Source organism: Nannospalax galili, unplaced genomic scaffold (assembly GCF_000622305.1).
Source record: "Nannospalax galili isolate Female #2095 unplaced genomic scaffold, S.galili_v1.0 scaffold6975, whole genome shotgun sequence".
Taxonomy (NCBI): Eukaryota; Metazoa; Chordata; class Mammalia; order Rodentia; family Spalacidae; genus Nannospalax; species Nannospalax galili.
Window position 1 is genome coordinate 49,467 of NW_008335812.1, and position 20,393 is coordinate 69,859.

The 20,393-nt window shown below is 36.2% G+C and overlaps 2 pseudogenes; both read left to right on the forward strand.

Annotated features, from left to right (window-relative positions):
• Positions 1–10,809: 10,809 nt before the first annotated feature.
• On the forward strand, positions 10,810–11,772 carry LOC103731995 (annotated as a pseudogene).
• Positions 11,773–18,001: 6,229 nt separating this feature from the next.
• Positions 18,002–18,937, forward strand: LOC103731993 (annotated as a pseudogene).
• The last annotated feature ends 1,456 nt before the right edge of the window (positions 18,938–20,393 follow it).

Below are 20,393 nucleotides of genomic sequence, written 5' to 3' on the forward strand. Positions count from 1 at the left end.
ATAATATGAAATTACAAGAGACCATGTCCCCAACAAAACCTACAAATTCTACAAAAGTGTCTGACAGAAGCATCCATAGGGTGGATAGTAGTACCATAGGATGGTAGTGGAACACCACTACCCAGAATGCAAAGGAACAATTAAAAACATGGCAAAAGAACTTAAAGAAAACACAGAGAACTCAAAAAGCATAGTCATAACTTCCGGCAGAAGATGTGGCTGAATGAAATAACAACAAATTCAGGATTCAAAATTGAACTCACAAATGTTAGAAATATTCAAGAAAAACCAAGCTGAAATAAAGATCGAATTTGAAATAACAAGAGAGAACCTCAGCAGTCCATATAAGTTTCTCAAAAATTTACCACATACTGGGACAAAAAAACCCAAACCTAACAAATAAAAGAAAAAATTGAAATAATCCCATGCTTTCTATCAGACCACAATGGAATAAAGCTTATAATCAACAGCAAAAGAAGCTCTAGTAACTACAGGAATTCATGGAGTTTAAACAATGCACCCCTGATAACACACACACACACACACACACACACACACAAAATAAAAACAAAAATAAAAAAACTGGAAAACATTAAAAGCAGTCCTAAGACAGAAGTTTCTAGCTAATATAGCTATACATGCCTAAGCAAAAATTTAGAAGGAGCATATATAAATGACTTAGTAGTACAAATCAAGACACTGGAAAGGAAAGAACAAACCAAACCCAACCCAGTAGGCAAGAAGAAAAAACAAAAATCAGAACAGAAATTAATGAAACAGAACAAAGACAACAATACAAAGATTCTATGACTCTAAGAGCTGGTTCTTTGAAATGTAAAACAAAATAGACAGACCATTAGCCCAATTAATCAAAAGAAAGGAAGAGGAAATTCAAAATAAAAAAAAAATTAGAGACGAGGCAGGAAAGATCACAACAGAAGAGAAATAATCCAAAACACTGTAAGGGAATATTTTTAAAACCTATGCTCTGTTAAATTTGAAAAATGTAAATGAACTGATAAAGTCACAGGCACCATTAAAGATAAACAAAGAGGAGATCAATAGCTTAAAAAGAACCATAAAAGTAAATAAAAAGAAATAGTGAAAACAAAACTTCCCAATAAAAAAACTCCCAGGCCTAGATGGAGTCATGTCATAATTCTACCATTTAAAGAAAATCTATAACAAATAATTCTTAAATGATTCAAAAAAGTAAGAAACAGAGGAAGAACTCTGAAAAATCCTTCTATGAAGTCACTGCCATTCTAATGTCAAAACCACATAAAATTACAATAAAAAAGAAAATTATAAACCCATATTTTAATGAACATACATGCAAAGATTCTTAACAAAATACTTGAAAGCTGCACAGAGAACCACATTGAAAAAGATAATTTACCATGATAAAGTGAGCTTTATTTCAGAGATGCAATATAACATATAAATGGACTTTAAAACAAAAATCATGTCATCACTCAAAGATGCAGAAAATATCTTTGACACAAAACAACATGCATTCATGTTAAAATTCCTAGAGGTAATTGGACTGGAGAGAACATACCACAATGTGAGTAATATTATATCCAACAAACCCATAGTGAACATCATTATAAATGAAGAAAAGCTGTAAACATTCTTATTAAAATTAGAAAATAGGGGCTGGAGAGATGGCTCAGCAGTTAAGAACACTTTTTTCAGAAGACCTGGGTTCGAATCCCAGCACCCACATTTCAGCTAACAACTGTCTGTAACATCGGTTCCAGGGGATCCAACAGCCTCTTCTGTCCTCCAATGCCATTGCATGACATGGGTACATTTACCTACATGCAGGCAATACACGCATACACATAAAATAAAAATAAATAAAATTTAAAAATAAAATTAGGATACAGACATGTCTGTCCACTATCTCCACTCCCCTTCAATATAGTGCATGAAACTCTTGCAAGAGCAATAAGACAAGAAAAAAAGACAGCCTCTTCTGTCCTCCAATGCCATTGCATGACATGGGTGCATTTACCTACATGCAGGCAATACACGCATACACATAAAATAAAAATAAATAAAATTTAAAAATAAAATTAGGATACAGACATGTCTGTCCACTATCTCCACTCCCCTTCAATATAGTGCATGAAACTCTTGCAAGAGCAATAAGACAAGAAAAAAAATTAAAAGAATATTAATTGGGAAAAATAAGTCACATTTTCACTATTTCAGATGATATATTATATCTAGGCAATCACAAAATTTCCAGGAGAAAACTGATAGAAATGATTAATACGTACAGTAATGTGGCCAGTTACAAAATGAACTGACAAAACTCAGTAACCTTTCTTTTTCGAATAACAAGCAATCATAAGAAGCATTAACATCAAAACTATTTAGGAATAAACTTACCAAATTCATTAAATTCCCTACAATGAAAATTTTAAATATTTTAAAAAGGAAATAGAGGAAGACAGCAGGACATAGAAAGACATACCATGTTCATGGATGGGTAGAAATTACTACTGTGAAAATTATCATCTTAAAAGCAATGTATAGATTAAGCACAATGCCAATCAAAATACCCAAGGCATTCTTCAGAGCTAGAAAAAAAATCATAAAATTCATATGGATTAACAAAAGGCACTGGATATCCAAAACAATCTTGGGCAAAAATAACAATGCTGAGGAGAATCATGAAGATCTCAGAATAGATTACCAAATTATAGTCATAAAATAGCAAGGTACCAGCATGCAAACAGACACATAAATCAATGGAACACCATAGAAGATTCAAACATGAGTATGTGTAATTTTAGCCACCTGACATTTGACAAAGGTGTCAAGAATACACAATAGATGAAAGACAGCATCTTCAACATATGGTGCTGGCTAAACAAGATCTCTGTCTGTAGAAAAATGAAAATGGACACTTCTTTCACCCAGCACAAAAGTCAACCCCAAATTAATCAAAGAACTCAACATAAAACCTGAAACCCTGAAACTGTTGAAGAAAATAAGGGCAGTTACCCTACAAGTTACAGGTGTAGGAAAGGACTTTTTAAATGTGACATCAGTTGCTCAGGCAAGAAGGTCAACAATCAAGTGAGACCTTGTTAAGCTAAAAAGTTTCTGTACATCAAAAGAAACAACCAAGAAAGTGAAGAGGAAACTCACTAAGTGAGAGAAAATTTTCACTTTCTACACATTCTACATATGATTAATACCCAGAATATACAAAGAATTCAAAACAACAAAGAAACAAGAAAATAAATGACCCAATACAAACATGGGCTGCAGAGCTGAAGAGTTCCCAAATGAAGAAATAAAAGCATTTAAGAAGCATGTTAAAAATTGCTCAACATTCTTCATAATTAGAGAAATTCAGATAAATCCCATTTTAAAATTCCATCTTAACCATCATACTTATTAAGATCAAGAGGAAAATGACACCACAATACTGGCAATGATATGGAGAAAGGGGAATTCTCATCACTGCTGGTGAAAATGAAAACTCATGCAACCACTATTGAAAACATTATGGAGAACTCTATAAAGCTGAAATTGAATCTACTATATGATCCACTTATACCACTCCTTGACATATACCTGAAGACATCATCCTACTGTAGAGATACCTATACATCCATGTTTGTTGCTGATCTTTCCCCAACCTAAATGCCCCTCAATTGACAAATGCATAGTGAGGATATAGTACATTTAAACTTTGGGAGTTCTACACAGCAGTAACAAATGAATAAATTGTAAATTTTTTAGGTTAATGAATAGAACTAGAATCTCATATACTGAGTGAAGCAATGCAGTCTCAGAAATGCAAGCATCCTATGATCTTTCTCATTTGCATATTGTAGTACTAATCTGTTATTTGTGAGTATATGTACTGATGTATAGCAGCAACCAGGAAAATGAAAAGGACATGGTGGTAAAGGGAAAGAGCCCCAAAGAAAGAGGGGACTAATAGGGAACAGATGGTACCACTGCAGAGGAGGGGAAAGTAGGAGTGTTCTGCTGGAAGGGGATGAGGGAGGGACACACAGGGGGCCATGTGTGTTGGGGCAGAAGTCAGGAGAGAGAACATGGTGGGGACAGATGTTATGGGGGGAGGGGAGGGGAAACCAAGCCACCTGGCTGGGAAGGGAGGATGTAGGTTGTCACAAGAGATAGGAGAAATGAATTGAGTTGGGTGCCTAGTGGAGACAGAGGGAACGGTCCTGGCTCAGGAATCCCCTGAGAAACACATACGGTGTCAGAATGTTAGTGCATGTGTATACCTGGAGCTGTATGGCAAGGAGCACAAAGCCAGAAAGGAGAGACCTCCCTTTGAGATCATAGTCTGAGTAATCCAAGAGACTCCCAAACTAGACTAGTGTATTGCTAGAGGACTTGTATATCTAACAAAACTGAAGGCAAGACCGTACTGTTAAGGACAGTTTATACTTTAGACAGAGAACTTGGAGCAATTGAGTTGGAATTGACCTGGAAGCTTTCTCCCTGGAGTAGCTCTCATTGTTCTGAAAGAAACTATAAAAGCTGCTAAGGGAGAAAATCATTCAATGGTCTGACACAGATCTAAAGTCTGGTAACCACAAGAACTGACACAGCAAACTACTACTTTTAGAGCAGTCTTGCCACTGTTACCTGGGGGTAATTCACAACTATTTATATAGACATAACACCCTCTCAGTATAAGGGAACTCATGTTTGGCACTATAATTATATCTAATATCCAAGGCAGGAGTGGTCATAGATCCTAGAGAAACCTATTTCTGTCATAGAATAGACAAATGAAATTTCTTACCATATGCTAAACATGGATCATTACATTTAAAAACAAGTGTACCATATACCACTCATCAAAAAAAAAAAACATCTTTTTGCAACAGATGGAGAGCATTACAGAGTTCCACAAAAAGTCACACACAGAGAATATAGTACTGAGATAGTCCCAGCCCTAGGTGACATAGCTACAGTGGAAGCTACACAACTAAGGCTCATGAAACTTCATGGAACATGGGGTAGAGCATACTGGTGCACCCCACAACTCCCACCAGTAAAGCTTCCTTATACAACAGAGTGTGAAGCACACTGAAGGCCACAACTGGCTAAGTTCTAGAGAATAAGAAATTGCAGAGTATGTGTTCCTGGATAGGAATCTTATATTATACTTCATTCACCTATGGCTTACAGACCATTGCTGAATAGAGGGTGAAATGATTTTAAGAGAAAGGGTTGATCCATGAACTTAGGGAAACAGCTTTTAGGCCACTGGAAGCTCACTCATGTGAATTTGGAGCAATGGTGTCCTCATGTACAAAATCCATGTGGACTCAATCAGACAAGCACCAATGTAGATCTAGGGAAATGGGGGACAGACTGGCCCTAGCCTGGGAACTGTTGGCAACTGATTTCTTAAGCCCTTTAGAAAAGCTGACTAGACTCGGTGGATATATTTGTATGGAAGGATATGTGGGTACAATGCTTGACAGGATAGGACTTAACAAAGATTAAACAATGTGTAAAGTCTGGTGGGTGGGGGCTATATGGGAGCATGGGTGGGTGAAGGGGTCTAAATTTAAGAAGTGCACAAAGCTCAATAAAAATTTAGAAATTAAAAAAATAACAGAAAAAGACTTGAGAATGATGTTTCATCAGTGAATGTCTTCAGAAGATTTTTTTTTGTTGCTGTTGTTTTGGTTTTTTGTCCTTTTGAGACAGCGTCTCCCTACAGCCCCAGCTGTCCTGGAACTCACTATGTAGACCAGGCTGGCCTTGAACTCACAGAGATCCTCCTGCCTCTGCCTCCCAAGTGCTGGGACCACAGGTGTGTACCATCATGCTTGCCCATCTTCAGAGTTTTTAGATATAAAGTTAATTCATCAATGTCCTGGTTTGTTTCTCCATTGCTGTGACAAATTACTCTGATCACTACCAACTTGGGGAGGAAAGGGTTTATTTAGCTTACATATCCCAGGTCACAGTTCATCCGGGAGCCTAAGATAGGAACTCAGGACAGGAACCTGGAGGCAGGAGCAGGAGCACAGGCCATGGAGGAATGCTGCTTACTGGCTTGCTGTCCTGGCCCCTGCTCAGCCTGCTTTCTCATCCTGCCCAGGGATGGCACCACCCACAGTGGGCTGGGCCCTCCCACATCACTCATCAAGAAGATGCCCCTCAGACATGGCCACAGGCCAGTCCAATAGAGGCAATTCTCCAATTGAGGCTCCCTCAACCCAGGTGTGTCAAGTTGACACTAAAGCTATCCAGCACAAACATACAAAATACCTCAAATCTGTGAGCATCCAAATTGGCAGTCCAAACATAAGGAAACATTTTAAGAATTACATAGATTAATGCAATCAAGTGAGAAAAATATTTGACTAATAGTCCCTAATCAATGGGCCATCATAGATACCTGACATAAACCTCCAAACATTTGCTTTTACTTACATTACTGACATATATTAAGTGGGCCTAAGAAATTGGGCTCTTGGAAAACAAAAAAAAATGTATAATGTTGGAAAAGAAAATACTTTTACAACATGGAAGAAATGCTCCTATTATATTACTTGTGTTGTGTTCATGTAGGAGCACAGAGACACTGAGATATTTTTTGTATGATTCATACTGGTTACCCACAGTTCTTAAAGGAGAATATTCTTTACAGGAAAATGATAAGATTCAAGAAATATGTTTTCTGTTTTGTAATTATTTAAGGGAAACAAGGAGAACAAATTAATAAAGTAAAACAGAATTCAAATAAAAGTTATGAATGAAACACTGTAAATCTATTTTGTAATGTGAACATTATACTGATTTCATTTTGAATTGCTCTCATATATTACTGCCCACTCTACAGTTCTAGAAAATGGATATGCACACAGAAAGAGGAAAAGAGACAAATGCAGTGCAATCATCTGAAATTCTAAAAAATACATACATACAAACCAAAAATATGTCAATAGAAGCCAGTTTAATACTACACCTGTGAGACTTGTGAGATTCAGACAGGAATTGGCTCTGTTGGAATTTGGAATGGTGTTAGCCATGCTACTTCCTGGCAAAGAATCTGTAACACCTTGTCTATATCCTGACGTCTTTTAAAGGGTCTTAAACAAAATGTAAAGAACTACATAATTGAGAGCAGAAGATTTCCAGATAGGAGAAATTTTATGCTGGGCCATGGTCATAGGGCACTGCGTTTAATAACATTCCAGTGAGATTAAGCAACAAAAAATGGGGAGGAGGGCAGGAGGGATGGCTCAGTGGTTAAGAGCACTTATTGCTGTTGAAGAGGATTGGGTTCAAGTCCCAGTAACCACATGCTGGCTATGAGCCTTCCTTAACTCCAGTTCCAGGGGAATCCAAAGCCTTATTATGGCCTTTGTGGCATTGCATGACATGGGTACATTCACATACATGCTGGCAATACGCTCATACACATGAAATAAAAATAATAAATAAAATTTTAAAAATATTTTAAAAATGGAAGGAAATGATTTTAAACTGGAACCAAGAACATGTCACTTAAGTGCCTGACAATTCATGATGAATCAAAATGGACGCGTTTTATAGTTTATGGGAGGGTCATGTGACTAGTTTCCATAACGTAAGGTAGAAATAATGCACCTTATAATTTGATACTCTTAATTGTGGATTCGTGGGACTTGAGACATAGCTGAGAGTATATAAGTTCTGGCTCTGCAATCATGAATACCTGATTCCAATCTGCAGAACACGTAAAAAAGCTAGATGTGGTAGTGTGCATGTCTAATCCCAGCAATCCTATAGTGAGGTGTATGTTGAGTCAGCAGAATTGGCTGGAAGCTCTTGGGCCATCAACTCTGGAGTGTGCAGTTCAGCCACAGAAACAATAGGAGAGACTATGGCTTAATAACTTGGGAAGAGAGAATAACTCCTGAAAGTTGTCCTCTGACCTTCGATCTGGTGGCACATGTACCATGTGTGTGCAGACCGGCCTTCTTCACACACACACACACACACACACACACACACACATACATACATGCACATACACACAATGAATTTTCTTCCAAATGCTCTTTCTTTAATTTTAAATTCTCTGAAATCCGGTTGTCTATAGATTGTGATAATCACTTAAGAAATAGTGGAACTCATAGATAGAAATAATCAGTATTTCCTAATCACCAGCCACACAACCATACAGTATTATCATAGCATACTTTAGTTTTACACAACTCATTAACAAAGCAAATATTTTAGTTTCTGAGATACTGTCAAATGATTATGATATGTAAATGAATAACAAAATTTTCAGATGCTATTTTAGTGATGGAGTAAGGATTACATCTTAACATGAATGTATCTGTGCCAATATTGTGAATGGAAGACCAGTGTATGACAGGTGTGCTGTCACAAAGAAAGGCAGATTTTAAAACTTATCACAAAATGTTTACGGTGTGAACCATACACACATAAGTATCTAGTATTGTGTGGAAAAGAATCAAGATAATGGCTACCATATATTTACATTTCCATCAAAGTTGTGGGAACACAAATCAGACCACTATAGGCTGTATTTTATATACAATAGTGTGTATTGAACTGGGGAAGAAACAGTGGGGGAAATGCAGATGGAGGAGGTATCTAAATACCACCAAATTATACTTAAGAAAATCACAAAAATTCAAAAAATCTGTTTTATAAAAAAGTTAATTTAGTTATAAAAAGTTCTCTTTCTAAAAACGGCATCACTACTCTAAATATGGACAACAGAAAGAACAACGTGTGTGGAACTGAACAGGAGACTCAATTTTCAATAGTACACTGGTATCTGGATGTCAGAATCAGGCTAAATACAGTAGGAAAACATAGCCAGAGAGGTGTAACATCTTCAGTATCAACAGCTGGAAGAATTTCAACTCCTTTAAAGTGAAGCTAGACAGTTAATTAGGATTTCACTTTGAGACATAATCCCCAAAGAGTAAAAGTTGTTTCTGCCAACAAGGGCTGGAGCCAAACAACACAGCGCTGAGGAACCAGAGCAACTACTATCACAAGTGTCTCCTAGAAGTTGAACTGAGAATATATTAATAGGAAAGAAGGTGGTCCCCGGGGGAGTCTGTGCTGCTATTTTAAGGGCAGTGAATGTCCAAAGTCAACAAATATACTCTACAGGTAGATTGGAGAGGAGTTCAAGTTACAGGCTAAAATCTACTTCTACATATTCATAAACACGTTTATGAAAATCTACAAAGGTAAGCTGCAATTGTGCTGCTAGATTGTTTTACTGAGGATATTTCCAATTTGATAATCAAATCATTGAAACAGGAAAACATGAAATTGAGATCATTATCTGAAGTTAATATAATTAAATAATGTAACATAGGTTAATGTAAATCATCTATTCAATTTCTTAACTCTGAAATAAAATGAAATATGATTTATACCAAGTAATGATATTGTTATCAATGATGATATTTAAAACAAATACTAACATAATTTGGAAACAGCAGCGTATTTGCCAATTCAATCTCTCAGTACATTAACCAAAATCATCAGTGTTTCACAGGCATAAGAGAATTCAGATATTTCGGAAATGCATAAGTATTTCAGAATGTCAGAGAAAAACATTACAAAATGCAGTTAAAATTCTTTTCGCAGTACTGACTTCATAATGAATGATAATGTGAAGAGTAAACATCTTCCTCCCTCCCTCCTTCCTTTTTCTTTATTTCTTTTTTTTATCTTTCTTTCTTTCATCATCATTCTTTTTCATTCTCTTTTTGAGACATGGTCTCCCTGTAGCCCCAGGTGGCCTGAAAATTTCTATGCAGAACAGATTGACCTGAATCTCACAGATATCTTTGTCCCCCATCCTCCTGAGTGCTGGGATTATGCTCATTAATGCTAGTTTTAGTTTTGTTGCTCATAATTTGTATCCACATTTTCTGGAATCTTGCATGGCTAAAATAAATCATATTTAAGTTTATCAAGTGGCACTTAGATAATCAACATTACAGAGGGGGCACGTTGGAAAGCAGCTGCACTTGCTTATGAAAATTATATGAGAGAGAAATGACTCACATGAAGGGAACTACAGAAACAGTCCAAGAAACAGATGATGTTTATTACTTATATATAATATACAAAGATGTTTTTATACATGTAATTGTCCATTGACCCCAACTCTCATGTAGAAGCTAAAAATGTGAGTTGCATGCTTAGACTGAATCAGATTTTTTCATACCCTGGAAAATAGGTGTTAGTGGGGAAAGTCATTGAATACTGAGATGATGGATTCATATTTGGCATAATGGACAAGTGAGTGCACAAATTAGAGTGATACTCAGCCATCATATTCAGTAGCAATTAGCTTCGAAATATTGATTCTTACTGAAAAGCAAAATTTGGAATTAAAAGTTCCTTTTGAAGAAGCAGTAAAAGAAATCATCAAGGGAAAATCATTTTTAGGGAAGAAAGATGGAATGCAACTACTAATACAGAGAAAATAATATAAACCAAGAAAAATAATAAAAAAATAAAGTAACACAATTATTTTCTAGAAGTTCAAAAGCAAAAATTTTTGATAATATATTCAGGAAAAAATTGAAATGTCAATATATTTGCAAATAAAATATATTAGATTTATATATTAAATTGACATTAGTCACATGATTTGTCTTTTTCAAATGTAATGTATCAGAACCACCATAAGGTGAATGGAGGGCATAATTTAATAAATTACATATGTGATGTAATCCAGTTGCCATAATAATTAAATGTAGTCTAAAATGCAATTGAAATGACCACTTCAAATTTACATTATCTGCAGATGGAGACCAATTCAAAACAGAAAAATCAAATACATCTGAAGTGATGGAATTTATTCTCCTGGGGTTTTCTGATGTCCCCCATCAACAGTAGATTCTTTTTATGATATTTTTGTTCATCTATTTGAATATTCTGATGTGTAATAGCGTTATAATTCTGTTAACAAAAACCGACCCTGCTCTTCAGACCCCAATGTATTTTTTCCTTAGCAACTTTTCCTTTTTGGAAATCTGTTATGTAACAGCTACTATCCCGAGAATGCTTGTGGATCTTTACACCCCAAAAGGAAGCATATCTGTGCTGGCCTGTGCAACACAAATGTGCTTTGTCCTTTTGTGTGCAGGTACTGAGTGTATCCTGCTGACGGTCATGGCCTATGACCGCTATGTGGCCATTTGCAAACCTTTGCGATATTCTTTACTCATGAATTATAATGTGTGTGTGCAGCTGGCCGCTGCCTCCTGGTGCAGTGGAATTACAGTTGGCGTTGGACAAACCTACCAGATATTCTCTTTGCACTTTTGTGGTTCCAACAGAATCAATCATTTCTTCTGCGACGTTCCCCCACTACTCAAGCTTGCTTGCGGTGACATTTTTGTGAATAAGGTAGCGGTGTATGTAGGTACGATTGTGTTTGTTATGTTTCCTTTTCATTTAATAATTTTCTCCTATGGCAAGATTATCTCCAACATTCTGAGACTGTCATCAGCCAAGGGGAGGGCCAAGGCCTTCTCCACCTGCTCCTCCCACCTCACAGTTGTTGTCTTGTTCTATGGAACAGCTAGTGTCACCTACCTACAGACCAAACTGAGTCAATCAGAAGGAATGAGAAAACTTCTCTCTCTTTTCTACACCATTTTGATCCCGGCTTTGAATCCCATCATATACACTTTGAGGAACAATGATGTCATGATGGCACTGAGAAATTTGCAAATTAAATTACTTTCATGATGCAAAAAATTCTAATACAGAATCATGTATGCAGGTTTGCCAGGTAGCTACAAATGAAAGATCAGGCTTATTCCTGCAAATTTTGATATTTAAAGTGTATTCTTGATTAAATGACATCATACTAAAAGAAATTTGTTTCCTACTCTGGTTTTGTTATTCAGTGTAATCAGTTTGAAAATGGGCTAAATTATTGATTAGATGCCATTTTTACATTCCAGCTTTGTTTTCATTGTTATCCATTTAATTTGGAGACATCCTGTGCATCTCAGTAAAGGATAACTGTCATATACATATAGCTATTGTGTGGAATCACCTTCTGTGATTAGCTTTGTCCTAACTTCCCTACTCTGATTTTATGCCTATGTTTAGTCCTGTCATTTATTAGAAGCTTGGTGATGGAAATATTTTTTTCTTCTTTGTCGTGGTTTTTCTATTCATAGTTCTCTCTATTCTCACAGTCCATGCCATTTAGTAGTGTACCTGTTGCCTGCTGCCTTCTGTCCTGTATCTCATTCTAACCTTAGAACATCAGACGCCCTCAATTTTTTCTCAAGTCTTGGTTTGGCAATCTGTTCAGAAGAGGATGGTATCAGATGTTTCAAAATAAAATACCCAAACCCAATATAATATGTCTGAATGAAGTATCTTAATATACTTTATGTACGTGATTTAGGTATTCAGAGGAAGGGAAAAAGGAGTGAGAAAATGGGGGGGCGAGGGAGGGAGATGGAGCAGGAGAAAAGAGAGAGAGGAAAGGGAGACTTCTTACCTTATTCAGTAACAAAAAGTCTTTCTAAATTCAGTTATGAAATGATTTTTTGAGCTGGGCTTGATGGTGTATCCTTTAATCCCAGTGCTCAGGAGGAAGAGGCAGGTGTAGCTCTATGAGATCAAGGCCAGGACACCCTGTTCTACATAGGAAGTTATGGACCAGCTGGGAGATCATGTCTCAAAAAGACAAGAAACGAGAACAAAGAAAAAAGATTATGGGTATATAAGCAATTTAGTTTATTATGAGCATCAAATCACATCAAAACAGTACATAAGGTAAATGTGATGAATACAGGTACACAGTTCCAGAGAGAATTCCATGAGAGTAAGCAGAGATCAGAGACAGCCACAGCCAATGAAGAGAAGGGCTACAAAGAGCCGGAGGAGGTGAGCAGCTAGTCTCCTGGAAGCCTTCACAGTACATATGGGACTGTAACACTCTGACATTATACACTGTCCCCCTCAATAGATGTAACGTATTTTACATTTTTAATGTCACATATCTGTTTAAAATATAATGGATTTTATATGCACTTATAAAAAACATAAATACTAATAAAAGTATACAATGATTATATATATATTCTATTGGTACATTATTTATAATATATTAACTCACAATAAATACTATATTACATGATTACATATATATACACAATATGTAAATAAATTATATGCTATTTAAATTGATGAATATAGATACAATAATATATTGCTGAAAATATACAAATAGAAACACAGAACAATGCAAGAAATTCTTCCACACATATACAAGTGAATGCAATTGTAAATTTAGTTCAAAAAATCTCAGAAAATAAACATCACCATGGCATTATTTTATTGTTTAGCATATTATATATGACAACTTACTTGATCAATTTGAATTAAAGGACACATTGCTCAATGGTCACTATTAAACATGTTATTTTGTAAACTTGATGTGCATTATCAGAACAAACATCTCTGTAAAAAGTGAAAATTCTTCTTAATTTACTTAAATAACTTAAATGGAAGCATGTGTGGAAACTTGCACTAGAACCAAGTAGAGAGAAAAAAGGATTAGCAGCAAGAAAGTAGAATTTATATATTAGTTGATACTAAAGTTTTCCTCTATCTAGCAGATAATTTTCACAAAATATGGAAGCATTGAAAAAAATATGTATTTTTCACTATTTTCTCCCCTCATATAATTCACTTTTAGTGAATTTCTATGCAGAAAAACCTAGAAATGAGTTTTAAATAATTTTTATAATGTATCACCATTTATGAATACATAAAATCTCCAATAGAAACATTAACAAATTTCTTTCCAAGTTATTTTTTATTTCAAAAAGGAAATGTAGTGCATTATAAATCCATTACACACATTATTGTAAGAGTGAGGGGAAATGGCTGGAAGCTATTGGGGCATCAAGCCTGGAGTGGAGAGTTTAGCTACCGAACCAACAGGAGAGATGATGCCTCAGTAACTTTGGAGGAGAAACCAACTCCTAGAGGTTGTCCTCTGACCACTGATCTGGTGGCATCTGTACCATGATTGTGCACACCTGCCACACACACACACACACACACACACACACACACAGACACACAGAGTGGATTTACTTCCAAATGCTCTTTCTTCAATTTTAAATTCTCTGAAAGCCGGTTGTCTATTGGACTCTGAATATTATTTAAGAAAGAGTGGAACTCATAGTTAGAAGTAGTCAATATTTCCTAATCACCAAGCACACAACCATACTGAAGTTTATTCATAGGATACCTTAGTTTTAGACAAGTCAAAAACAATGTAAATATTTTAGATTCTTTGATACTGCCAAGTGTTTGTGATATCTAAATGAATGACAAAAATTGTAGATTTATCTTCATGACATACAGTAATTAAAAATACCAGACTGGTGGAACTAAACTTTTTAGGTGTTTAACAGAAATCCATTGAGACCTATAATAATTTGGTCAGAGGGACATAAAGGACACCTTTTGCTCCTTGCCCTCCCAGGTTGACTAGTTCCGGGGACTATGAGCATCTCACCTAAATGTTCTATATTGGTGGTGGGTCACCTGTCTTCTTGATCAAGGAGGCCGAGGAGACCCCACGAGATGGACTTCAACCAGTGTCCAGTCTACTAAGAGGAGGGTCAACACAGAGGAAACATTTTCTCCATGCTTCCATGCAAAGCCAGCCATGGTTGAGCAGGACCTTTGACTTATCTTCACATAGGCAGAGCTGGTAAAAGAAAGGAGCCAGGGGCTCCTCCCAAGCCCATGTGACCCTTGAGGAACAGATCCTCAAAGAGCCTTAAGAGTAAAAATAAATTGGTTTATCTGGGCCAACTCTATGGCCTTAAACACCCAAAAGGAAAGTATAACCAAAGATTAAAGGGGCCAATATAATTTTTTAAGCGTCCATATGTATAGCTAAAGGCAACATAACAAGCAACAATGCCAAATAGGAGATACCTTCTTTTGAGTTGTTGGCCAGGGTGGCCAAAGGGACTCCCAGGTAGTAACCCAGCAGAGAACTCGGAAAATGAACAGCGGACCCCAATCTTATCCAAAGGATAAGCTTTTAATCACTTGGACTTGGACACTGAGAAAAGGTTGGACTTGAAGGCTGGTGATTCTTTGGACTTGGACGTCGGTGATTGGCTGAACTTCAGACTTCGATCATCTGGTTGACTTCGACAAGAAGTGAGGTCATCATGGGGAGTGACCTTGAGGCCGTAGTAGGGATATCAGAGTATAAGAGCTGTAGTGGGGGGAGGGAGGGTATGGGAGGATGCTATCTGGGAAGTGTGTGTAAAAAAATAAAATAAAATAAATAAATAAATAAATGTAGATGCTTTTTTAGTGATAGAGTAAGGATTAAACCATAATACGAATGGATCTGTGCCAAAAATGTGAACAGAAGACCAATGTTTGACAGATGTACTGTGGTAAACAGAGGCAGATTTAAAAGTTATCACAACATGTTTATGTGAGATCCATACACACTTGTAAATATGTAAAAGTGTGTTGAAAAGAATCAAGCCAGCAGTTACCGTATATTAACGCTTTCCATGAAAGTTGCGAGGACACAAATCAGACACTGTAGGCTGTATTTTATCTATTGTAGTGTATATTGAATTGGAGTGGAAACAGTGGAGGAATTGCAGATGGGGGAGGGGAACTAAATTCCATCAAATTATAGTATATGAAAAAAATCACAAAGATTCAATAAAAATATAAAATATTGGTTTTATTAAAAAGTTAATTTAATTATAAAACTTTGTCTTTCTAAAAATGGCATCACTACTCTAAATATGGAAGACAACGTGTGTGGAACTGAAAAGGAAACTCAGTTTTCAATAGTACACTATAATCTGATGTCAGAGTCAGGTTAAATACAGTAGGAAAGCAAAGCCAGAAGTTGTAACATCCTCAGTGTCAACAGCTGGAAGAATTTCAACCTCTTTCAAGTGAAGCTAGACAATTAATTATGACTTCACTTTAAGACACACTTTCCAAAGAGTAAAAGCTCTCTCTGCCTACAAGGGCTGGAGCCAAACAACATAGCTCTGAAAGGAACCAGAGCAACTGCCATCACAAGTGTCTTCTAGAAGCTGGACTGAGAATAATTAATAGGAAAGAAGGTGGGCCTCAGGGGAGTCTGTACTGCTATTTTAAGGACTGTGAATGTCCAAAATCAACAAACATACTATACAGGTAGATTGAAGGGTTCAAGTTACAGGTTAAAATCCACTTCTATCTTCATAAACACTTTCATGAAAATCTACAAAGGTAAGCTGCAATTGTGCTGTTAGACTATTTTACCTAGGGTATTTCAAATTGTTAATCAAAACCATTGAAACAGAAAAACATGAAATCTGAGATCATTATCTGAACTTAAACTACTTAAATAATATAACACAAGTTAATGTAAATAATCTAATCAATTTCCTAACTCTGAAATTAAATAAGATTTATACCAAGTATAGAATGGCATCAATGGTTATATTAATATATTTATGATAACCTTAAAACCACTACTAATAACAAGAACTTCAGAATATTTGCCAATTGAATCAGTGCATTGATCAAATCATCAATGGTTAACAGGAATAACAGAGTTCAGACATTTTAAAAATATAAGTATTTCAGAATGTCAAATAACATCATTAAGAAATGCAGTTAGAATTGTTTTGTAGTGCTGAGTTCATAATGAATGATAATGAAGAATAATGAAGAATAAACATCTTTCTTCTCTCCCTCCTTCCTTCCTTCCTTCCTTCCTTCCTTCCTCCCTCCCTCCCTCCCACCCTCCTTCCTTCCTTCCTTCCTTCCTTCCTTCCTTCCTTCCTTCCTTCCTTCCTTCCCTTCTTCCTCTCTTGTTTTGGTTGTTTTGAGATAAGTTCTTCCTTTGGCAACAGAGGCCTGGAACTTGCTATATTACCAGGTTGGTGTGAATCTCTCAGAGATCTTTGTCCTTCATCATCCTGACCATCAGGATTTTAGGTGTGTACCATCTTGCTCAGGTCTAATTATTTAATTTTTGTTTTGTTCTCTTTTATACCTATTCACATTCTCTGGCACCCTGCATTACTAAAATAAATCACATTTAGGTTTATGAAAGTGGCACTTAGACAAGCAACCTTACAGAAGGAAAATGTAGGAAAGCAGCTGCACTTGCTTATGAAAATCATAGGAGAGAGAACTGACTCACGTGAAGGGAAGAGAACTGCAGAAAGAGCCTAAGTGAAAGATCATCTTTATTAATTATATAATATAAAATGATGTTTTCATGTAGATGGCAACTGACTGCAACTCTTGTGTGGTAGGTGAGTGCATGGTGAGCTCCATTCTAAACTGAATTAGAAATTTTCATACCGTGGAAAATAGGTGTTAGTGAGGAAAGTCAGTGAAGTGACTACCGAGATTAGTGTATTCATATTTGGCATAATGGACAGGTGAGTGCGTAAATTAGACTGAGAATCATCCAATTTTTTCTCAATAATAATAAGCTGCAGAATGTTGATTCGCAGTAAAATGGCAAAAGGTAGATTAAAATCCCTTTTGAGGAAGCACTAAAAATAGCCTCAGGGAAAAGTATTTGTGGGGAAAAATGGAATGCAGATACTAATATAAAGAAATTAATATAAACCCAGACAAATAATAAAAATGAAAGTAACACAATTGCTTTCTTAAGGTTAAAAAGTACAATACTATTTCCCAAATTATGCTCTTGGAAATAAGACATGCATCAATACACTTGCAAAATAAAATATATTAGACTTATGTGTTGAAATGATAAGCTACATGTCCTCTCCTTTTCAAAGATCAAGTATCAGAGTCACAAAAAGGTGAATAAAGGGCATAATTTAATAAATTACATCTGCACATATAATTCAATGACCATAAATGTACATGGAGTGTAAAGTGCAATTTACTTAATCTCTTCAGGTTTAACTTATCGGCAGATAGAGATTCATTCAAAACAGACAAACCAAATATCTATGAACTTATGGAATTGATTCTCCTTCTGTTTTCTGATGTTCCCCATCGACAGTGGATTCTGTTCATATTTTTGTTCATTGATTTGAACATTCTGATGTACAATAACATTATAATGCTGTTGACCAAAGTCGACCCTACTCCAGATATCAATGTATTTTTTTGCTTAGCAATATTTTCTTTCTGGAAATCGGTTATGTAACAGATACTATCCTGAGAATGCTTGTGGATCTTTACACCCCAAAAGGAAGCATATCTGTGCTGGCCTGTCCAACACAAATGTGCTTTGTCCTTTTGTTGGGAGGTACTGAGTGTCTCCTGATGACGGTCATGGCCTATGACCGCTATGTGGCCACTTGTAAACTTTTGCTATATTCACCACTCATGAATTATAATGTGTGCATGCAGCTGGTCGCTGCCTCCTGGATCAGTGGAATTACAGTTGGCATTGGACAAACCTACCAGAAATTCTCTTTGCACTTTTGTGGTTCCAACAGAATCAATCATTTCTTCTGTGACATTACTCTGGTACTCAAGCTTGTTGCAGTGAGACTTTTGTGAATAATGGGGGTTTATGTAGGTACGATTGTGTTTTCTATGTTTCCTTTTCTTTTGATAATTTTCTCCTATAGAAAAATTATCTCCAACATTATGAGACTGTCATCAGCCAAGGGTAGAGCCAAGGCCTTCTCCACCTGCTCCTCCCACCTCACAGTTGTTGTCTTGTTTTGAGGAACAGCTAGTGTCACCTACCTACAGCCCAAACTGAGTCAATCAGAAGGAATAGCAATACTTCTGTCTCTACACCATTTTGATCCCAGCTTTGAATGGCATTATGTACACTTTGAGGAACAATGACATCATGATGTCACTGGGAAATTTGCACACCAAGTTACTTACATGAAAGAAAAACTTCAAATACAAAATCAAGTATGAATGTTTGCCAGGTAACCACAAATGAAAAATCAGACTTATTCCTGCATATTTTGATATTTAAAGTCTGTTCTTGATGAAGTGACATCATATTAAAAGAAATTTGTTTCCTACTGTTTGGTTTTGGTATTTAGTGTAATCAATTTAAATTATTGGGTAGACTCCATTTTTAAGTTTCAGGTTTGTTATCATTGTTACCTATTAAAGTTGGAGATGTCTTATGCATCTTAGTGAAACTTAACTCTCATGTAGATATAGCTATTGTTTGGAATCAGTTTCTGAAATTATCTTTTTCCTAAACTGTCAGTCCTCTCTGATTAACTGCCCAATTCTGATTTTAGTATATATATTTAGTCCTGTCATTTATGAGAAGCTTGGTGAGGGAAATAGTTTTTTCTGGTTTGTCTTGGTTTTTTTTTGTTTTTTTTTTCCTATTTCTCTCTATTCTCACAGTCTATGCCATTTAGTAGTGTACATGCTACCTGCTGCCTTCTGCCCTATGTCGCTTGGTTATCTTAGAACATCAGACTCCCTCAACTTATTTTCAAGTTTTTGTTTCTGCAAAATGTTCAGAAGAGGCTGTGTGTGGTGGTGCACACCTTTAATTCCAGCACTATGGAGGCAGAAGCCGGCAAATCTCTGTGAGTTCGAGGCCAGCCTGGTCTCCATAGAGAATCCAGGCCAGAGTTTCAAAATAAAATACCCAAACACAACTTAGTGTGTTTGTATGTGATTTAAGTATTCAGAGGGAGGAAGGGGAGGGAGGAAAAGAAGGAGAGAGGGAGGGAGATGTAAATGGAGAGAAGAGAGAGAGGAAAGGGAGACTTTTTACCTTATCCAGTAAGAAAAAGTCTTTCCAAATTCAGTTATGAAATGATTTTTAAGCTGAGTTTGATGGTGTATGCTTTTATCCCAGCGCTCAGGAGGAAGAGTCAGGTACATCTCTGTGAGACCAAGGCCAAGACAGTCTGGTCTACATAGGAAGTTCCAGGCCACCTAGGGCTGCAGGGAAACCATGTCTCCAAAAGATAAAAAAAAGAGAAAAGAAGAAACAGATTTTAGAAATGTAAGCAATTTAGGCTATTATGAGTATAAGCAACACCAAAACAGTATATGACACAAAGTTAAATGTTTAGAAAACAGGTACAGAGGCCCAGAGAGAATTCCATGAGAATAAGCAGAGATCAGAGACAACCACAGTGAAAGAAGAGAAGGGCTGCATAGAAAGTGCAGGAGGTGAGCACCAAGTCTCCTGAAAGCCTCACAGCAGATGCTGGGCTGCAACACTGTGACTCCTGACACTCTCCCCTACTGTGAATGGGATGTATTTTAGATTGTCTAAAGTCACATATCTGTTTAAAATATAATATATTTATTATGTACTTATAAAAACATATAATATATATAAATATATGAATAAAAGTATA